The sequence below is a fragment of the Chlorocebus sabaeus genome, chromosome 21, assembly GCF_047675955.1.
Source record: "Chlorocebus sabaeus isolate Y175 chromosome 21, mChlSab1.0.hap1, whole genome shotgun sequence".
NCBI classification, from domain to species: Eukaryota; Metazoa; Chordata; class Mammalia; order Primates; family Cercopithecidae; genus Chlorocebus; species Chlorocebus sabaeus.
The window spans coordinates 120313636-120333701 of record NC_132924.1 but is presented as its reverse complement, the minus strand read 5'-3'; the positions used below and the strand labels follow the sequence as shown (position 1 = coordinate 120333701).

The following is a 20066-nucleotide window of genomic DNA, read 5'->3' as shown; positions in this document are numbered from 1 at the left end:
GAAACTTGTGTGGAAAAATGCCATAGGTGAGCTCGTTAAAACAGTAGTGAAATAACACATATTAGGATATAAATTTATGTTACCAAGTCTTTTTGTGGATTATAAACTAAATGTGACAGGCATCTGATTAATGGTTAAAAATAAAAATATTTTAAAATGTAATATTGTTATCATAGCATACATTTTTAAAATATTGATTTGTTATTAATATGGTTTCATGGGTTGGCATCACATACATAAGTCAGGTATATGTGCTTCTATATGTGTACGCACACATATGTGATATTTATTACATGCTACGTAAGACAGGAGAGCTGTGTGATATATTAAAACAGAGCTGAGTTCAAATTTGGGCAGCATGGACTATAATATTATTGGAACAAGTAGCTTTATCTCTCTGTCCTCCAAATTTCTGTCACTAAAATGAATGCTTCATTTCAGCTGTGTTACAAGATTCCTTTTCATGTTACGTATTTTAAAAAAAGGCTAGAATACATTCATGTACCATAGAGGGGAACAGAAAGACCAATGATGATGTATTGATTCGGGGGGAAAAATCACATTATTTAGGGCACATTAAAATAAATACTTATATAATTGAAGCTGCATAGTTTTGGCTTCACATTTGTACTTGCTGTTTTTGATGACTGTAAACATTAAACACAATGGCCATGGAACACCTACAGAGATGAAAGAGATTGCACCTGAGATGAGAAAAGAAAATTACATGTGGAAAATGCATGTGGAAAATCTTGTATCTTAGTAAAGGAAAGATGGGAACTCCTGGTAACTTCATAGAATCTTGGGAATAAATAAATGACATACCAACATGGAAGATGAAACCAAGACCATAGAAAGAACTATGATCTTTTACCAGGTAAAATCCGAAAGGGAATTCATGGCCACTTCTGTGATTTAACGCAAGTTGTGGAGTCCCATAAAGTACTGGGAAATTGAAGATAGAAGTAAGATTTTTCGGAAAAGCATTTGCTCTCTATTTCAGAAAAAAATCTCTGGAATACTAATATTAGGATGAAGAGGTCATCCAGCAATACGCCACAAAGGCAATTATGTGAGAGAATTTCTGGTAGGTTAGATGACATATAACATTAAACTTCTATGATATGAGCAATTATCATTTTCTTATTTATAGAACATGTCCTATCTAAAGACAATAGTAGCTAGATACACAGATAATCTTTTTTTATTATATAGCACAATTATATTGTTTCTGGTAGCTACTTGCTGTGTATTGTTTAAAGTTGGTTGCTAGATGAGCATCCCTCTAGTTAAAATGAATAATTGAAACTAAAAGCAACCTGGAGTGTTGGTAACATTCTATTTCTTGATATAGATACTAGTTGCATAGGTATGTTCATTTTTTTTAAAGCCTTTGAACTATACAATATGGACATTTTTCATATGTATATTGTATTTCAACAAAATAAAATCATAAATCAGGGCAAGAATACATTTAATGTACAACATAAAAATACCTTAAAATGTGGAAAATATTCGAGTCACTATTATCTTTAAAACTCATTAGATAGGGGTGTATAGAAGTGTCAAAAAACTCATGAAGTATGCATATAGTTGTAGGATATTAATACATTATAATCTAGCAAAACTGATAGCTATCAATGCCATTAATATCATGTGAACTGTAATATATAAGAGGAAATTATTGGTGGATTATGGCACAGTACACAAAGTGTTCATAAAATTTTTGAAGGTGACTTCAGGACACTTTCAAGGGTTTACAAGTTGATCTCACTTTCAAATTATGTCTAATTTCATTTCTAAACTTAAGGTGGCTGGGTGAAGTGGCTCACATCTGTAATCCCAGCATTTTGGGAGGCCAAGTCAGGAAAGTTGATTGAGACTAGGAGTTCAAGACCAGCTTGGACAACGTAATGAGACCCCATCTTTCTCTTTGTATAAATAATAGTAATAAATTAAAAAATAAAAATAAATTAAAGACTTTTCTTTGACTAAATTATCATCCATGATTAAGGCTCTTTTATGACATACAGATACATATGATATAAAATTAAGCACCATTTTGTTTTGCTTTCCCTTTAACTGTATAGAGTTCATCATCTTCCCTGTATTTAAATTTTCTCAGGCTTTCCTCATCTTTGTTCTTCTTAAATTCACCATCTCTGTATGTCTTAGACTAAAAAGTATAACCAGATGGTTCAAATAGCCTAATGTTTAGCTCTTGAAATCTCACCACTGTCATGGCTTAAATTAGCTCGAAGGTTCTTAATCTTCACTCTGCCCTCACAGGCTCGAGAGATGATGATGTCATTCAAACCATGGCACACAATGACAGTGACTTTCCAGGAAAAGCGAAGTTCTTTGGTAGCTGGGGATATAAGTCAAGTTTGAAAAACTAAATATACATTATTTGAGAAAGGATTTTCATGTGACTGGACACACCTGATTTATATAGATTACAAACTTAGACTAATAGCTACAATTAGAGTGTCCCCTTTGTGTCTAGCTCAGCCTTTAACAAGTTGTACTAAGGTTTAATGCCCACTATCAAATCTCCCCAAGGTAAAGCCATAGCCTCTGAAGAACAAGGAGGACTAAGAAGGCACAGAATTTAGGGAGAAGAATTTGAAACAAAACCAGATGAGCGAATTAAGTCACTCTTGGTCTGAAGACGACACTGGCTTCTAACCTCCCTCCTTTTGGAAGTTGGAGGTCCTGTCTGACCTCCAACAGCGATTTCAGAGAAGGTGATCTGAGCTCACAGGGGTAAAGGGTGGTAAACTCCAGTAGCTAGTAGCTACCTGCTGATGATCACACAGGTCACAGTCAAGAGAAGGGCCTCTAGATCAATTCAGTGAAAACCAATTCTGTAAGAGTGGATTGGCCAAAAACAATTATCTAAGAATCAGTTGATGAGTAACTCACCAAATTCATCAATTTTACCAATTTATTAGGTAATTGTGTTAAGAAATATTCATCTTGAATGTATTATATGAATATGAATGTATTCATCTTATGAATATATGCATGAATATATTTCTCTTCAATATATCCAATAAATGTGAATATATTAGTAGTATTTTAGGGATTATTTAATTTGTCAAAAGCTAAGGGTCATAGATTTAGTCTTTTAATAAATATATTCATGAAGAACATATTCATGAGGATTGTAGTTATGAACTAAATCATCCTGTGAATATAGTAAAGGAGAGTATATTCAGGGAATTCTTTCATTCAATTATTCAATACTATGTCAGACAATACCCTAGACAATATGACTACATCAAAAATAAAATTACTGACCTAACAGGGCATCAATTCTTAATATATATATTGTCTTTTTAAAATATTTAATATAAGCTTTTGGCTAATCCATTATGTAAATCTGGTGAATTTACCTGTTTCAAGGAAGATATCTCTGAGTAACGTTGCAGCCTTCCTGTATTGAATGCTGATGATTCGTTATAAAAATCTTGCACCAGAGGTTTATTATATTGGTCCTTATCATTATTTGTAATGTTCACATATAGCTTTCTTTAAAGTTACATGTGAACTTTCTTTAGAGTTATGTGTGAGCATTAAAAATTTAATAAGTGGTCATTCTGTGTAACGGCCAGAGTTACTTCCCATTTTGAACATGAACAGATGATTAAATCGAGATTGAAAAAATTTAAGAGACTTGCCCATATAAACTAGTAAGTTGGAAACCTGGTAATAAGACCCAGGTTTGTGAAATGCTAAGTCAAAGATTTTTTTTTTTTTTCTCACTCTTCAGAGCTGCTACTTACCAGGATTATAACTCTGCACTTTCCAAAACTTGAGATTTTGTTAGCTGGGTTTAGCACAGGTTATTAACTCAAATTTCTATAATAACAATGAAAAGGATATCTTACTTTTCATATCATGGGATTTATACTTTCCATTCACTTTATTTTTTTAAAGCAAATTATGGTAGAAATATAGTACATCAGAACAATTTCTATGTTAAAGCATAAAAGTAAGGTTAATGCGAATATAACAGTTATTGTTACTAATTCTTATTTTTATTAAGCAATGAATAGCTTCATTAAGTAATACATTAGTCTTTCTTGCTAGCTTTGTGGGAGAAAGAACAATAAGACTGCTTGAGTTAAACTTTGTGTGGCTTTTAAAAGAGAAAATGTTCTTTCCCAAAGGGCAGTACAAATAAAAAACCCTAAGCTGAACATCATTATTCTCTGAGAAAGTCATCAAAACAAAATGAAAATGTTGGCATTTTCGTAAACGAGTTTGCATTTTATTGAGCATGACTTCTATGAAAGATTTTTTTGGTCCCTGTAAGAGATGCCTGAATATGAAGCAGACTTGCTGGAGGATGTGTGACCTCTGTTTTTGTCTCTGAACTGTGCAAAGACAGAAAAGGGCTTTTGTTATTGTTTTCCTGTAAAAACCTCAGCTGTTTAATTTATTTATTCCCAACCAGTTCTCAAAGGGAACTCAAGCAAACAGAAATTGGTCACTAGACACTTCTTTTCACTGTTGATTTTCTTCTTTGTTTAAACAGAGGCTTTCCCACTTTGGTAATGTCTTGGCTCAAACAAAAGTTATGGTTACACAAGAAAGAGTTTACAATTAGCTGTATACATTTGGAAAACAAATATCATTTGTATTATACAAAAGGCAGAAAGAGTCCACTGTAAGTCACTGTAAGATCACTTTACATGTAGACTTGAATTGTTCACTGTGCTATGCAGACAGAATTTAAGAACAAATCTCACGCTTTCATTCAGGCTGTCCACCTATCTGACAGATCTCTGCCTATCACCTTGTAAACATCCTAATAAATCTCTACTTAGCACCTTGTAAACTTACCATTTTCTACTCTGATCGATGAAGTTACCTCAAGACAGGAATCATAAGTTATTTCATTCCTAAAGTATTTAGCATTTACATTGGTTCAAGTCAATGTTAACTTTGTGACAAAAGGGAGCCATTGAGAGCTGACGAGAATTCTAATAATGCCTGGTGTATGGTATGCTGGTGGATCATCTAGGGATAGGTTTATGAAGCAACATAAGGAATCTAACTAGGATGATTTTCTTCCTTCTTTAACTAGGCGCTTAATAATAATCAATAATATAATTTAGCTCTTACTATGTCAAGACAATGAGATGATACTTAAGAAGACAAAGTTACTGTTTTATGGAAATTAGATGCCAGATGAAAATGTATTTTATATGATTATTAGGTCCTATTGGCATAAACATGAAGAGTACTGATAATAAAATTATGGGGACCCATCACCTAAATTCATCAAATATTTACTGAGCATTTATTATGAGAAATAATGAATTAAAATATCTTTCTCAGCAAGATTTATCATCTCTGAGTCAAAGCTTTAAGAATGAATAATCATCTCACCGTTAGCCTCCTCAAGAAATTATAGCATTCTATTTTTCTTTTTCTTTAGAGATGATTATTTTTAACTGGAAGAAATAATGCATTTATAAAAATATTTATTTTATGTAGAAATTTTTAGTGCATTATCTGAAATCCAAGTATATCTATCACTAGAAAATTTATGTAGATTATAACATGTCAAAATGTAGATGAGTATTACTAACATATTTGGCATAATATCATAAAGATAGGGTTCAGAATGATTATAGTTATTTAATCATCTTCATTATAATGATTTCAAGTACGTATTTTTGGATATGTCTAGCAAGCCATGTATAATGCTTTGTATTCAGGATAGAAACTAATTTGTATTTATTCAATTTTACATTGAAAAATGTAAGCTCCATTTTGTTACAAGTACAGTTATAAAATCCGATCACAGATGCAAAATTATACGTGTAAGAATTTATAATTTTTAGATTTTAAAAAATAATTATACAAGTTTTATTACTCAATATTATATGAAAAGAAAGGTAAATAGTTTTAAATAATGATAAGGGATTAATGATAGACATAAAATTTTATAGCCATATAATGGAAACAATTATCATGCTTGTATTTATTTCCAATAATTGTTTATTTTTCCTTATAAAAAACTTTATTCAGTATAAAACTTTACAAAAGGTACTGTGAAGCTTTTAAAACTGTGTTATTTTTCATTTTAATCATTAAATGGTTTGATTTTACGCCCACTGCAGTCATGGACGAGAGAAATTATTTTCTTTTACATCTTTAAGAAGTTAAATTAAAAAAGAAATAATAATAATTTTGTTCAACTATACTTCAATGATTTTACTCACTCAACAGATTGTTCTGTAGTTACAAATTCTGAAGACTGTGGATGATAGAAAGTATTTGAAACATTGTCCTTAACCTCTGAGGTACTTACTGATTTATGGAGGACATAGGTAGAGAAGTCACTGTAAAAGTAGGTGAACATTGCCTAGTGCTAAATCACTATGAACTATGGAATAGATGGATTACTTTCTTTTGAGGATATAGGGAAGACTTCATGGAAAAGTTTCTGTTTATGGAAATTGATGGAAAAGCTACCTGAAATTAAGAGATTGTCAAGAATTAAGGGATGGAAGTGCAGGAGGTTATTTTTATTTTTTTACATGGTTTCCAAACCTTCCTGAGCTCCTAGAATATATAACTGAATATCCATTAGCTGCATATTTGTATCTTTAAACCTCCAAAGTCATTCACGCTCAATATATGTTTGTTGAATGAACAAGTGGATTATGTATAATTCAGCAGGAACACTTGCCATACAGTTCATGGTATGGAATGAGTGATATGACAGGAGGTACCAGTTGAAAGCAGACGATGAAGGACTACAAATTTCAAATTAAGAAGTTTGAAGTCATTTACTATTACCTTTTTTTTTTTTTTTTTTTTTTTTTTTTTTTTTTTTTTTTTTTTTGAGACAGAGTGTTGCTCTGTCACCCAGGCTGGAGTGCAGTGGCCTGATCTCGGCTCACTGCAAGCTCCGCCTCCCGGGTTCACGCCATTCTCCTGCCTCAGCCTCCCCAGTAGCTGGGACTACAGGTGCCCGCCACCACGCCTGGCTAATTTGTTGTATTTTTAATACAGACAGGGTTTCACCGTGTTAGCCAGGATGGTTTTGATCTCCTGACCTTGTGATCCACCCACCTCAGCCTCTCAAAGTGCTGGGATTACAGGCGTGAGCCACCGCGCCTAGCTCTTACTGTTATCTTTTAAATGCTGTTCACTTAAAAGAAAGAAAAGAAAAGGAAAACTTGTTGTGGCCACTATCAATAAAGTTTATGAAAAGTAAAAAAAAGAAGTTTGAACTTAATCTAGTAAGAAGTTTATAGATGGAAGAAATGGCATAATAAAGAGATTTCTTGGGAGGATGAATATAGCAGCTATAGACTACAATATGAGTAAATCATGGTACTTTCTTGTGTACAGCATCCCCACAAATAAATATGCTTATAATGCATATGTGCAAATTTCTAAGATATATGTATATTCAATATTATACTCAGAAACCTGAATTCTCTCCATTCGGCATTGAAAAATCAGAAAAAATGGCTAGACTCAGGAGTTCAAATAGTAAATTCTGACTTTTTAATTCTCATTTTGGTATTTCATTATGTGATTTGCTTCTGAAAAATTAATTTTATCTATTCTTTAGCTTTGTAATGCTATGGTTCTTCTGTTTTTCTTTTCTTTTTGGTTCTCATTCGGCTTCTACTCCTTTTCTGAACGTCTCAAACATTCATCAAAGGCTCATTATGACATGTACCTGAACTATCCTGCTATGACTACGTAAATGGAGAATTCAATCTAGTTTTGAAACAGTCTTAAATGTTCCTATTTATATTTCAGCTACTCATGCATGAACTTGATTACAAATTATGTATACATAGCCATAGTTAGTGAATCCTCAAACCATATTGCAAGTGTATCATATTTCACTCACAGGAACAACAGAATACTAGCTGTCATTGGTATTTTATAAAGATAAATTACTGAACCACAAAAATCATGAGTAGAATTGTAACACAGCACTTGGATTTCATACATGGAGGAGCTGTGGCTTTGTCAGTCAATCACAGGTGAGCACTCTTAGTTTTCATGTCTAACAGCATTATTGTCACTACTGACAACTCTACTCATCATAGGGGAAGTGGGTTCTTTCCGGAAAGCCTACAGGGCTAAATTGCACTGCACATTGTATTCCTATTTACAGCATCTGTGCTTCATCTGCAGGTTTTTTCTTTGTCAATTGAACTCAGCATTTGAAAGAAAAATTTCTTATAAATACAAATACATACATGAAAGTGTGCTAGTATAAAAAATCTAACATAGTCATTAATATTGCCATATCTGTTCCCAAAAAACAAGAAGACCTTATGCGCTCTCAAACACAGGTAGATCTTGATGAAATGTTATGCTGTCACAGTAGAAAACAATGCTTCAATCTAATCAGAATACAGAAAGAAATCGTGTCTGTATTAAAACCATTACACTCCAATATGAGCTCCAAGTTTGGCACCAAATTCATTTGTTTATTTTTACAAGCTATGGTATCTGTAACATAGCTGAGACAATGGTTACTTCAAGACAAGTGGCAATTTAAACTGTACCAGGGATAAAGACAAACTATTTAATTCAACTTACAAATGTTTTATTGGTCTTAATTGGGCTTAGAAATGTATATTTTACAATTCTGTCTAAAAAATTTTGCTTGAAATTAAATCAGTAATAAAAAATCTTCCAAGAACAACAAAAAGCCCGGGACCAGACAGATTCACAGCTGAATTTTTTTTTTTTTTTTGGGACAGAGCGAGACTCCAGGCTGGAGTGCAGTGGCGAAATCTCGGCTCACTGCAAGGTCCACCTCCCGGGTTCATGCCATTCTCCTGCCTCAGCCTCCTGAGTAGCTGGGACTACAGGCGCCTACCACCACACCCGGCTAATTTTTTGTATTTTTAGTGGAGACCGGGTTTTGCCATGTTAGCCAGGATGGTCTCAATTTCCTGACCTCGTGATCCGCCAGTCTTGGCCTCCCAAAGTGCTGAGATTACAGGCGTGAGCCACCGCGCCCAACCTCACAGATGAATTTTACCAGATGTATGAAGACGAGCTGGTATCAATCCCATTGAAATTATTCAAGAAAAAAATAAATCAAGGAGGAGGCATTCTTCCTAACTACTTCTATGAAACTAGTATGACCCTGATACCAAAACCAGGCAAGGGCGCAGCAAAACCAGGAAATTACAAGCCAATATCCCTGATGCTGGGATAATGCACACAAAAACATACATGCAAAAATCCACAACAAAACAAAACACTAGTAAGCCAAATCCAACAGTACATACAAAGATGATCCATCACAATCAACTGTGTTTTATTCCAGGAATCAAAGGATGATTCAACATACGCAAACCAGTAAATGTGATTCACCACATAAACAATTAAAAAAAAAAAAAAAACCCATATGATCAACTCAATAGATGCAGAAAAAGCACTCAAAATCCAACATCCGTTTCTGATTAAAAAAAAACTCAACAAACTAGGGATTGAAGGAACATACCTCAAAATAGTAAGAATGATAAATGACAAACTCACAGCCGACATCACACTGAGTGAGGAAAAGTTGAAAGCATTTCCCGTAAGAAACTAGAGCAAGACAAGGATGCCCACTCTCACTATGACTGTCCAAGATAGTACTAGAAGTCCTTGCCAGGGCAATTAGGCAAGAGAAGTAAGTAAAAGGCATCCAAACAGGAAAAGGAATTGTTAAATTATCTCTCTTCACAGGTGACATGATCTTAAAGATCCCTCTAAAAGATCGCAAGCCTTGACAAATGACTTAATAAGGTTTCAGGATACAAAATCAACATATAAAAAATCAGTACCATTTCTATACACCAATAGCATTCGAGTTAAGAACTAAATCAAGAACTCAATTCCACTTACAATAGCTACACACACAAGCACACACACTATCTAGGAATATGTTTAACCAAGGAGGTGAAAGATCTTTACACGAACTACAAAGCACTGCTGAAAGAAATCATAGAAGACAAAAACAAATGAAAAAAAAATCCCATGCTCATGGATTGGAAGAATCAATGCTGTTAAAATGACTATACTATCCCAAAGCAATCTACAGATTTAATGCAATCCTATCAAATTACTAATGTCATTTTTCACAGAAAAAGAAAAAAAAAATTCTAAATTTCACACGGAACCAAAAAAGAGCTCGAGGAGCCAAAGTAATCCTAAGCAAAAGGAATGAAGCCAGGAGCATCACATTATCTGACTTCAAATTATACTATAGGGCTATAATAACCAAAACAGCATAGTATTGATATAAAAATAGACACATAGATCAATAGAACAGGATTCAGAAATAAAGCCACACACCTACAACCAAGAGATTTGTGACAAAATCAACAAAAATAAAGAATGGGAAAAGGACATCCTATTCAATAAATGATGTTGAGAAAATTGGAGAGCCATATACCTAATAAAACTGGACTCATACCTCTCACCAAATACAAAAATTATCTCAAGATAGATTAAAAACTTGAATGTAAGACCTGAAACTATAAACAAACAAACAAACAAGAAACACCATGAAATATCCTAGGAAAAATTCTTCTGGACATTGGTCTACGGAAAGAATTTATGATGAAAACCCCAAAGAAAACGCAACAAAACCAAAAATAGACAAATAACGTGTAATTAAACTAAAAAGTTTCTGCACACCAAATGAAATAATCAACAGAATAAACAGATAACCTACAGAATGAAGAAAATATTTGCAAATTATGCATCTGACAAAGGACTAACATCCAGAATCTACAAAGAACTCAAAGAACAAACAACTTCATTAAACAACAACAACAAAAAAAATTAAAAAGTGGGCAAAGGACATGAACAGATATTTATCAAAAGACATACAAGTGAATGACAAACATATAAAAATGTGCTCAACAACACTATTCATCAGAGAAATGCAAATTGAAACCTCAATGAGATCACAAAATCAATGATGATCATCTTACACTAGTCAAAATGGCTATTAATAAAAGTCAAAAAACATCAGATATTGGTAAGGATGCAGAGAAAAGGGAATGCTTATACAATATTGGTGGGAACTTAAATTAGTACAACCTCCCCGGAAAACAATACGGAGACCTCTTAAAGATCTAAAAGTAAAACTACCATTCGATCCAGCCATCCCACTTCTGAGTATCTACCCAACACATGTTGATCACAGCACTATTCACAATAGCAAAGTCATGGAGTCAACATAAGTGTCTATCAACAGATGACTAGGGAAAGAAGACATGTGTGTCTCTGTGTATGTGTGTATGTCTGAGTTTGCATATATTATATACATATGTAATATATGTTACATATGTTATATGTATATATGTTACAAGCATATCATGCATATACACAAATGTATATATAATATACACGTGTATATACACATATATACATGTAGATACATATGTACATATATGTATTATATATGTACATATGTATGTGTATCCATATGACATATGTGTAACATAATACATATATAATGTATTATATACATATGTAATATATTAGATATATGTTATGTATTATATATGTTGTATATTACGTTATATATGTATATATGTGTATGACATGTAATATATTACATAAAATAGATATTACATATATGTGAAATATATAAAATATGTAATATATAATCACACATATAATATAAATATATAATATACATATATTACATATATGTTTATATATTACATATATTATATATTACATATAAGTACAGAATCACGTCTGTAATTCCAGCACTTTGGGAGGCCGAGGCAGATTACTGGAGGTCAGGAGTTCAAGTCCAGCCTGGCCAACATGGTGAAACCCCGTCTCTACTAAAAATATAAAAATTAACTGGGCCTGGTGGTGGGCATCTGTAATCCTACCTACTTGGGAGGTTGAGGCATGAGAACTGCTTGAACCCAGGAGATGGAGGTTGCAGTGAGCCAAGACTGCACCATAGCACTCCAGCCTGGGCAACAAGAGTGAAACTTCTTCTCAAAAAGAAATAATAATGATAATAATAATAATTTCAAATTACTAGAGATTTGAAGAAGCAGAGTGATATCATTTCGCTATGTCCCCACCCAAATGTCATTTTGAATTGTAGCTCCCATAATTCCATGTGTTGTGGGAGGCACCCGGTAGGAGATAATTGAATCATGGGGGTGGTTACCCCATACTGTTCTTGTGGAAGTGAATTTAAGTCTCATGAGATCTGATGGTTTTATAAGGGGTTTCTCTGTTCACTTAGCTCCCATTCCCTCTTTCCCTGCCCATCCACATAATATGTGCTTTTCACCTTCCATCAGGATTGTGAGGCCTCCCCAGCCATGTGGAACTGTGAGTCCATTAAGCCTCTTTTTCTTTATAAATTACCCAGTCTCAGGTATGTGTTTACCAGCAGTGTGAAAACAGACTAATACACAGAGCGTGCATTAGGGATAATGTGTAGTGCAGTTTGGCTGGCATTCAGGGTGTCTGGAGCAGAGGGAGAACTGGGGAACCAAACTGGACTTGGACCAGACTGTGAGAGTTTTTACACTCCATATAAAGACATTAGACATCATGCTGCAAAAATTGAGAACATTTTAGAGGTGGCTTGAATTTATTTAATAAAATAAATAATCTCATGAAGCTGGAGTTAAATGGAGAGAAGAAAAAACACTACACTTATTCCTGCTGCTTCTCAAATGAATGGTATTTTAAAGGAACATCAACTTACTTAGCAGCTAAGAGAAGGATCTATTCAATTTAACAAGGTGTTATCATGATCTATACAAGTTGTTCTTTCGTGAAACTACTTACATTTCTGTTTTAAAAACTTAAATTCTACATTCAGTAACGTTACTCAAAGTGTAATGAGCTGGCAGAGATACAAGATTTTCTACAAATCCATTCTGAAGCTGACTTCTGAAAAATCAGGTACAAAAAGCGGTTCTAGTTTTATCTCTGGTGGGGGCTTCCTACAGGGAAAAGAAGAGCCATGGACTTACCAATCCCTACTAGAGTAAATCCAGAGTGGAGGCTGCCATGGCAGTCATCCTACTGGCAAATGAATTAACACAAATTATTTCGCACATGAGGCTACGCTAGCAGGAAAAGATTCCTGGACTCTGACTAGATTCAAAGAGACAGCTTACCAGAGGCTTAAGGGCTGAAAGAAGCAGACACAATATATAGTACACACATCTGAGCCATGGCATTTATAGGAACAGCCTGTGGAATACCTGTGTGACAATCATTAGCAACAAATGAGGTCATTTGTCTAAAATGCAGATGCCCTGAGAGATTCTACTATCCTAGGTCTGTTGTGTGGCCTGGTAGGTGGTGATGTACATACAGCCAGGGCTAAGAGCCATTGCTCAAATAGCAATATCCAACAGAAATATAATGGGAGCCACAAAGTTAAGCTACATGTGTGATTTTAAATTTTCTAGTAGCCACATTTAATAAAAGGATAAAGTAACCACAGACTTATTTTTCATATCTATTTTACCCAATATCCAAAGGATTATTATTGTAACATGCAATCAATGTGAAAGTTTGTAATGAGATGTCCTGCATCCTTTTTTTTTTTTTTTTTTTTTTTTTTTGTCATACAAAGCCTTTTACATACTAGTACATACTGAGTATTTCACAATGGAAGCTCATCTCAATTTGGGATGCCACGTTTCAAGGGCTCATAGGTACCTGTGGCCAGTACTCATGAACTAGACAGAATAGATATAGAAAGAAGAGACATGACTTTTTGCTTTCACTGAAACTATTGTGAATTCTAAATCAACCTCAGGTTTGAGTTACTGTGTTATGTTATGTATTGCGTTTGTATTCTTTTAAATTTTTTAGTGATAGGGTATCACTCTGTTGCCCAGGCTAGAGTGCAGTGGTACAATCATAGCTCACCGCAGCCTCAGAATCCTAGGCTCAAGCTATACTCCCATCTCAGCCTCATCAGTAGCTGGGACTACAGGAGCATGCCCCCACACCCAACACATTTTTTAATTTAAAAATATATTTTAGAGACAATCGTCTTACTATATTGCCCAGGCTGGTCTGGAACTCGTGGGCTCATGGAATCCTCCTGCCTCAGCCTCCAAGTAGCTAGGATTACAGGCATGAGCCACTACAACCAGTTATTCTTCTCTCTTAACTCCATGGCCTGAAACCTCATATCCCTCATTTCTACTGCTTTAACCTAGCAAATTCCTATCCATGCTTAAATCTCCACTGAAATAATCCTTGCTCAGGAAAATCTTTCTTGATTGTCCTGGCCCTTCTGTCTCCTCCTGCAACATCATCAAAAACAAGAGGAATACAGCAAACATGTAAACAAAACCCAAGTGACCTGGTTTCTTGTTTCCTTGTCAAATGTGCTCAGTGTACTGTGTCTCTCATAATGCTACTGCAGTTGGTTGCACATGTATTTATGTGATGATGATTCTAACTCGCTCCTTCTCCTTGATGGAAGGTGCTGTGTCGGTATGTAATAGGGTCTGGATGGCAGTATATATCCAACATGGTTATGTTGAGTGGGTGAACACTTTCCCAGCTCCTGAATTAAGCCTTCCCTCTGCTGAAATAGATTGAGAGAATCTTTGTTTTTTGCAATTAGAAAAGCCTAAATAAAACATGTGTTAACCTAAAAGTTACCCTAGATATGTAAAAAGAAGAAATAAAAGTGCATTTTGAAATATCTTATGGTCATATATACACACAAAATAAGTCTTTATCAGTCCTCAAGGACCAATCGACCAGAGGAGAATTTACCGCAAGGTGGATTAAGCTTTAGACTCAGGACCGTGTGAGTTCTAGCAGTTCTCTGCTAAGGAAGGGAAGCCAGATTACACTCAGGAAGCATTTCATTATAACATTAGAAGTATTTCTAGTAAAGCACTTGAGACCTTAAAAAAATTAGAAACTCGAGCACCCAAGGTCCAAATATTTGTTATGGGTTTTTTTCATTCTAAATAAAGACTCCATTTAGTACTTTAATTTGTAATTTTGTATCATTTTAGGAGGTCCCCTACCTCCAATTTGTATAAAGCTTTCAACTACACAAAACTTGGATGCATCCATGCTGAGAAGATAAAATCTTTCATTCTTTGATTCATTTGTGTAATAAGAAAAAAAATAACCTAAATCCTTCTCCAAAAATTTGGACTGTATAGGTTAAATCTCTTTTGACATTAAAAACTCAGTGCACCTGAAATCAAACTTGCTCTCCCTCTGACATCCCTAATGCTATCTCTCCATTATTGCCTTTTTTATCATTATAATGCTGTAAGTTGTAGGATACATGTGCAGAACGTGCAGCTTTGTTACATAGGTATACATGTGCCTTGGTGGTTTGCTGCACCCATCAACCCACCATCTACCTTAGGTATTTCTCCTCAAGCAATCCCTCCCCTACCCTACACCCTGCAACAGGCCCCGGTGTGTGATGTTCCCCTCCCTGTGTCCACGTGTTCTCATTGTTCAACTCCCACTTATGAGTGAGAACATGCGGTGTTGGTTTTCTGTTCCTGTGTTAGTTTGCTGAGAATGGTTTCCAGCTTCATCCACATCCCTGCAAAGGACATGAACTCATCCTTTTTTATGGCTGCATAGAGTTTAGAAGTCAGTGCAGCAAGATATAAATTTGGTCATTATCTGTATGTATTATATTTAAAAACACTGAAGTGAATAAGTGTCAAATGAATGAGAGTGTCAAAAAAGAGGATGCAAATACATTAAATTTTTAGATAGCAGACACTTAATAAATGTCTACAATTGGTAGATTTATTCTAATCTGATAGCATTAAATACCTTTTATAAAAATTCAAAAAATGTTGGACTGTAATGCTTATGTATTCACCTTTCTTATTAAAGCACATGGGTCAGCACAAAGTAGGTTACAAGCAGTTTAAGAGTGCCAGATTTCAGGGAACAGTGAAAGATGGTGTGCGTGGGAGGCACATTCCACTGCTTCTCACCACAACCACAAACACCGTTCTCTGAAGACCGGAAATATCACAGGGATGACTCCAGACTTCCATTGGGTACCTTGTACTCTACTTCGTGAGATTAATCTCCATAGTTAGAACTGAGGATTGTGAGGGTAGGAAAATGAAGAGGCAAAAGTCACTGATCCTCTCTTTAAGATTTTTATAATTGAAAACACACTCAACACATATCAATTTTATGAGAGTACTATGAAAATTAAGTGCAAAATTTATGACAATTATTCATCCAGACATTTATTTATTCAACAAATAAGTGAATCCCAATTCTATGCTAACAGTGCTAGGGGTCTGATGGGATGCAAACTGATCATATTCCTGCCCTCACCAAGTCCACAGTTGAGTGATAGCAGCATTATTACAGGAATTCAGGGAAAAGAAGAGTTAACCTTGGTTAGCATAATAGGAAAAGCTTAATAGTAAGGGTAAATTTTGAAACAGGACATAAGAGAGAGGAAGGATACATACCAAAAACATGAAAGGAAACAAGATTCTAGTAGAGGACATCACCATCAAAGCTATATTCATCTTATTTACTCCTCAATCGTTGGGTATCACTCATTGACATTCAACCACTGGACATTAATACTGTTTCCCACTACTTTCACTGTTGTCTTTTGAATTTCCATGCTTTTCATTACTCTGTTTGAAATTTTTAAAGTATTACAGGGCTATGCAATGTAGTTAGATGTAAAAAGAATCAGTGGATGTAACCTATAGGAATATGGATACAGCAATGCCAAAAGCATTTCATTTGTACTATCATATGACATACATTTATTCTAAATGACTTTTTTGTATTCGCCCTTTGTCTTTTCTTCTCTTGTCCTGATTATCAGAAATCTGGGATTCAGCTAAGCAAGAAAGCCAGGAGGCCATAGAAAATCCTCTATTGAAAATGAAGCTTAAGTGTAGATTGCTTTGATACGTAGCCTTCCGTGCCCCTTACTGTTAAGTAGCTTTAATTTCAAAAGTATCTCTTCTTTTTGCTATTTAACAATAACACTGTCCTAGAGTGCTAAACAGTTTCTGCCAGAGAAAATGAAATAAGTATTCTATAACCCTTACAGACTTAAAATGGGAATACACAACATGCTAAGAAACAGATAAGTTGGAAACTTAAATAAAGCACCAAGGTCAGAAACTGAATTTTGCTTATGATAAATGACTTAATAAAAGAGATTAAAAAAACACAACTGGTTATAACTACTCCCACAACCCCAGTTCTGCCATAAAAATAATGATTAAATCCAACAATAGGCTCAAAATCTCATTTTACTCACTGCAATAATAGATAGGGTTTTAAAATTATTTTTTATGGAAGCACACATTTCTCAGTGAACAGCATGCTACAGTTCTCTTAGGCTGCAGAAATACCTTAACATGACTTTGTTCTTCATAGTAATAGTCTCAGAGCATCCAGATACTCAGAGCACCAGAAGCACGGAGGTAAATTACGCTGTGAAAGATCACAATGCTGGTCCACCAGCCAAGGTTCCTGAGGCTGATATACCACAAAGGGAAATAGGGGCTGTCTCTACAATTTTTGCAAATTAAAAAGTTAAGAAGATGTGGTCTCAATGCCATATGACTTGGTACATTGAGAATATCTTTGTGCTATGTTTTTCAGCTCCATCCGGTCATTTATGTTTCTCTCTAAACTGGTTATTCTAGTTAGCAGCTTCTGTAGACTTTTATCAAGGTCCTTAGCTCTTTTGTGTTAGGTTAGAACATGCTTCTTTAGCTCAGCTAAATTTATTACTCACCTTCTGAAGCCTACTTCTGTCAATTCATCCATCTCATCATCCACCCACTTCTGTGCCCTTGCTGGAGAAGTGTCGTGATCATTTGGAGAATAAGAGGCACTCTGGCCTTTTGAGTTTTCAGCATTTTTTCATTGATTCTCATCTTCATGAGTTTGTCTGGTTTAGATCTTTGAGGCTGCTGACCTTTGGATGAGGTTTTCGTGGGGACTTTTGTTGATGCTGTTGTTGGTGCTATTTGTTTTTCTTTCAATAGTCAGGGCCCTCTTCTGTAGGGGTGCCCTGGTTTGTGGGGGATTCACTTCTGACCCTATTCATCTGGTCCCTCCCACACTTGGAGATGTTACCCAAGGAGGTAAAGATGACTTCCTCCTCCTTCCTCCGGGATCTCTGTCCCTGAGGGGCACTGATCTGATGCCATCAGGACTGCTCCTGGATAAGGTATCTGAAACCTCTGTTGGGAGGTCTCACCCAGCTGGGGGGGCATAGGATCCAGGATCCACTTAACAAAGCGCTTTGACTGTCCTTTGGTGGAGTGAGTGTGCTGTGCTCAAGGGAAACCCACTCCTCTGAGCTGTCCAGATTCCTCAGAGCTAGCAGGAGAAAAGACTAAATCTGCGGGTCCATGGAGACCACAGCCACCCCTCCGACCAGGGGCTCAGGCCCACGAAGACCAGAGTCTGATCCCTAAGCCCCTGACTGGAGTTGCTGGAGATCCTGCAGGGAGGGCCCACTTAGTGAGGAGGGATGGGTCAGAGTCTGTCCTAAAGAGGCAGTCTGGCCACGATCTGCCACAGCTGGTGTGCTGAGTTGTAGGGACGACTACCTCTTGGAATCAAGCCATCCAGTCTCCCCAGCACCAGCAGGGGAAAAAATGGTGGCCTGGAGCTATCGTGATGGCTGCTGCCCAATGGCACAGGTTTATCTGGGTAACAAACCTGCATGTCCTGCATATGTATCCCAGAACTTAAAATAGAATAAAATTTAAAAAAAAATCTTTATGCACATAAAGTAGTAGTGATCCATCTTCTGGGTACCCACACAGCCCTGCTTGTCAGGAGCTAGAATTCAACTGTCACGCCTCCTTTACCTGGGAGTCCTTCTGAAGTACAACCTGAGCAATGCTAATGGTGACCTTGGTCTCAGGTGCCTAAGAGATGGAGCCCTTTCTACAGAGCAAGACTTGCCTTCTCAGGATTCTATCTACTGAACTTCGCAGAAGGCTTAATACACAGATAACCCCCCTCCTGATGCAGGATTTGAAACTTCTGTCTGAAAAATGGAGCTTGGCCTCAATTTCCTGAACCTCAATATGTCTTTTGAGCTTCACATCAAATTCTTCATAGCTGTTTAGGAAAACGGTAAATTAAGAAGGGGAACACTGTTACATTTGTAGCTCATTTAAAGTTCTCACTGATGCTATCACCTGTCTTGCTGCATCCTCCAGTGCTTGAAATCTTGTGTGACCTTGGTGTTATTGTGGATGTTATTATAAAGGTTCTTAACAGCTGTAGGGTTCTGATGCAGCTGCCCCAGGCTGGCCTCATCAGGCAGCTCCTCGGCCTGAGGCTGGGAGATGGCTTGACGAGGCCAGCCTGGAGCAGCTGCATCAGATGGTTTGACATGCCCTGGTGGGCACAGGCTCTGCAGGGGCCAGTAAGTGACTGTGCTCCTCCTGCAGCTCAGACACGCCATTTCAGACTCTCTATTCACAACCCCTCACTTCCTGAAATTTTATCCCACTTCCCCTTAGACTGTTACTTTGTTCCACCATTCTACCTATCTCTTTCACAGAGGAGAGAGGGTCTAAAAACACATTGACACTAAGTATTGGCATTTTGAAAGATGTTTAAAAATACTTCCCACAACAAATAAATATCTAACTGTAAAATCCCATGCTTCTCTGGGGAAACGGTTTTGGATTACAGTCCTCTCTTGAGAACCTCATATTGCAATATTGAAGCAAGAGCTGATTTCAGGCCCTGCATAAATGTATCTTACTTTGAGTCATCATTTTTCATGTGTTTACTTCATTTGCTTCTATTCTCCTTGCCTTTGTCTGACCTTTTGAAAACAGTAGGTTTACCTCATATCTGTTTGTCACTGTCATATAAATAGCAATCAAATAAAGCAAACTCATTGCTTACATCTGTAGAGTTTCCTAGGTTGGAATGCTAAGGCCTCCACTGACTGCTAGGATAGTGCAATACAGTTCTCTGAATCCCGAGCACCTCATGCCAAATGCGATGTCCCCATAGACTCAAACACACATGCACGCTCT

At 36.0% G+C, this 20066-nt stretch overlaps 1 protein-coding gene across 1 annotated transcript in view; it reads right to left on the bottom strand.

The window, feature by feature from the left end:
- Nucleotides 1-20066, bottom strand: part of CNTNAP2 (contactin associated protein 2) — a 2242274-nt gene that overhangs the window by 1114768 nt on the left and 1107440 nt on the right. The gene's annotated exons all lie outside the window — the stretch shown is intronic.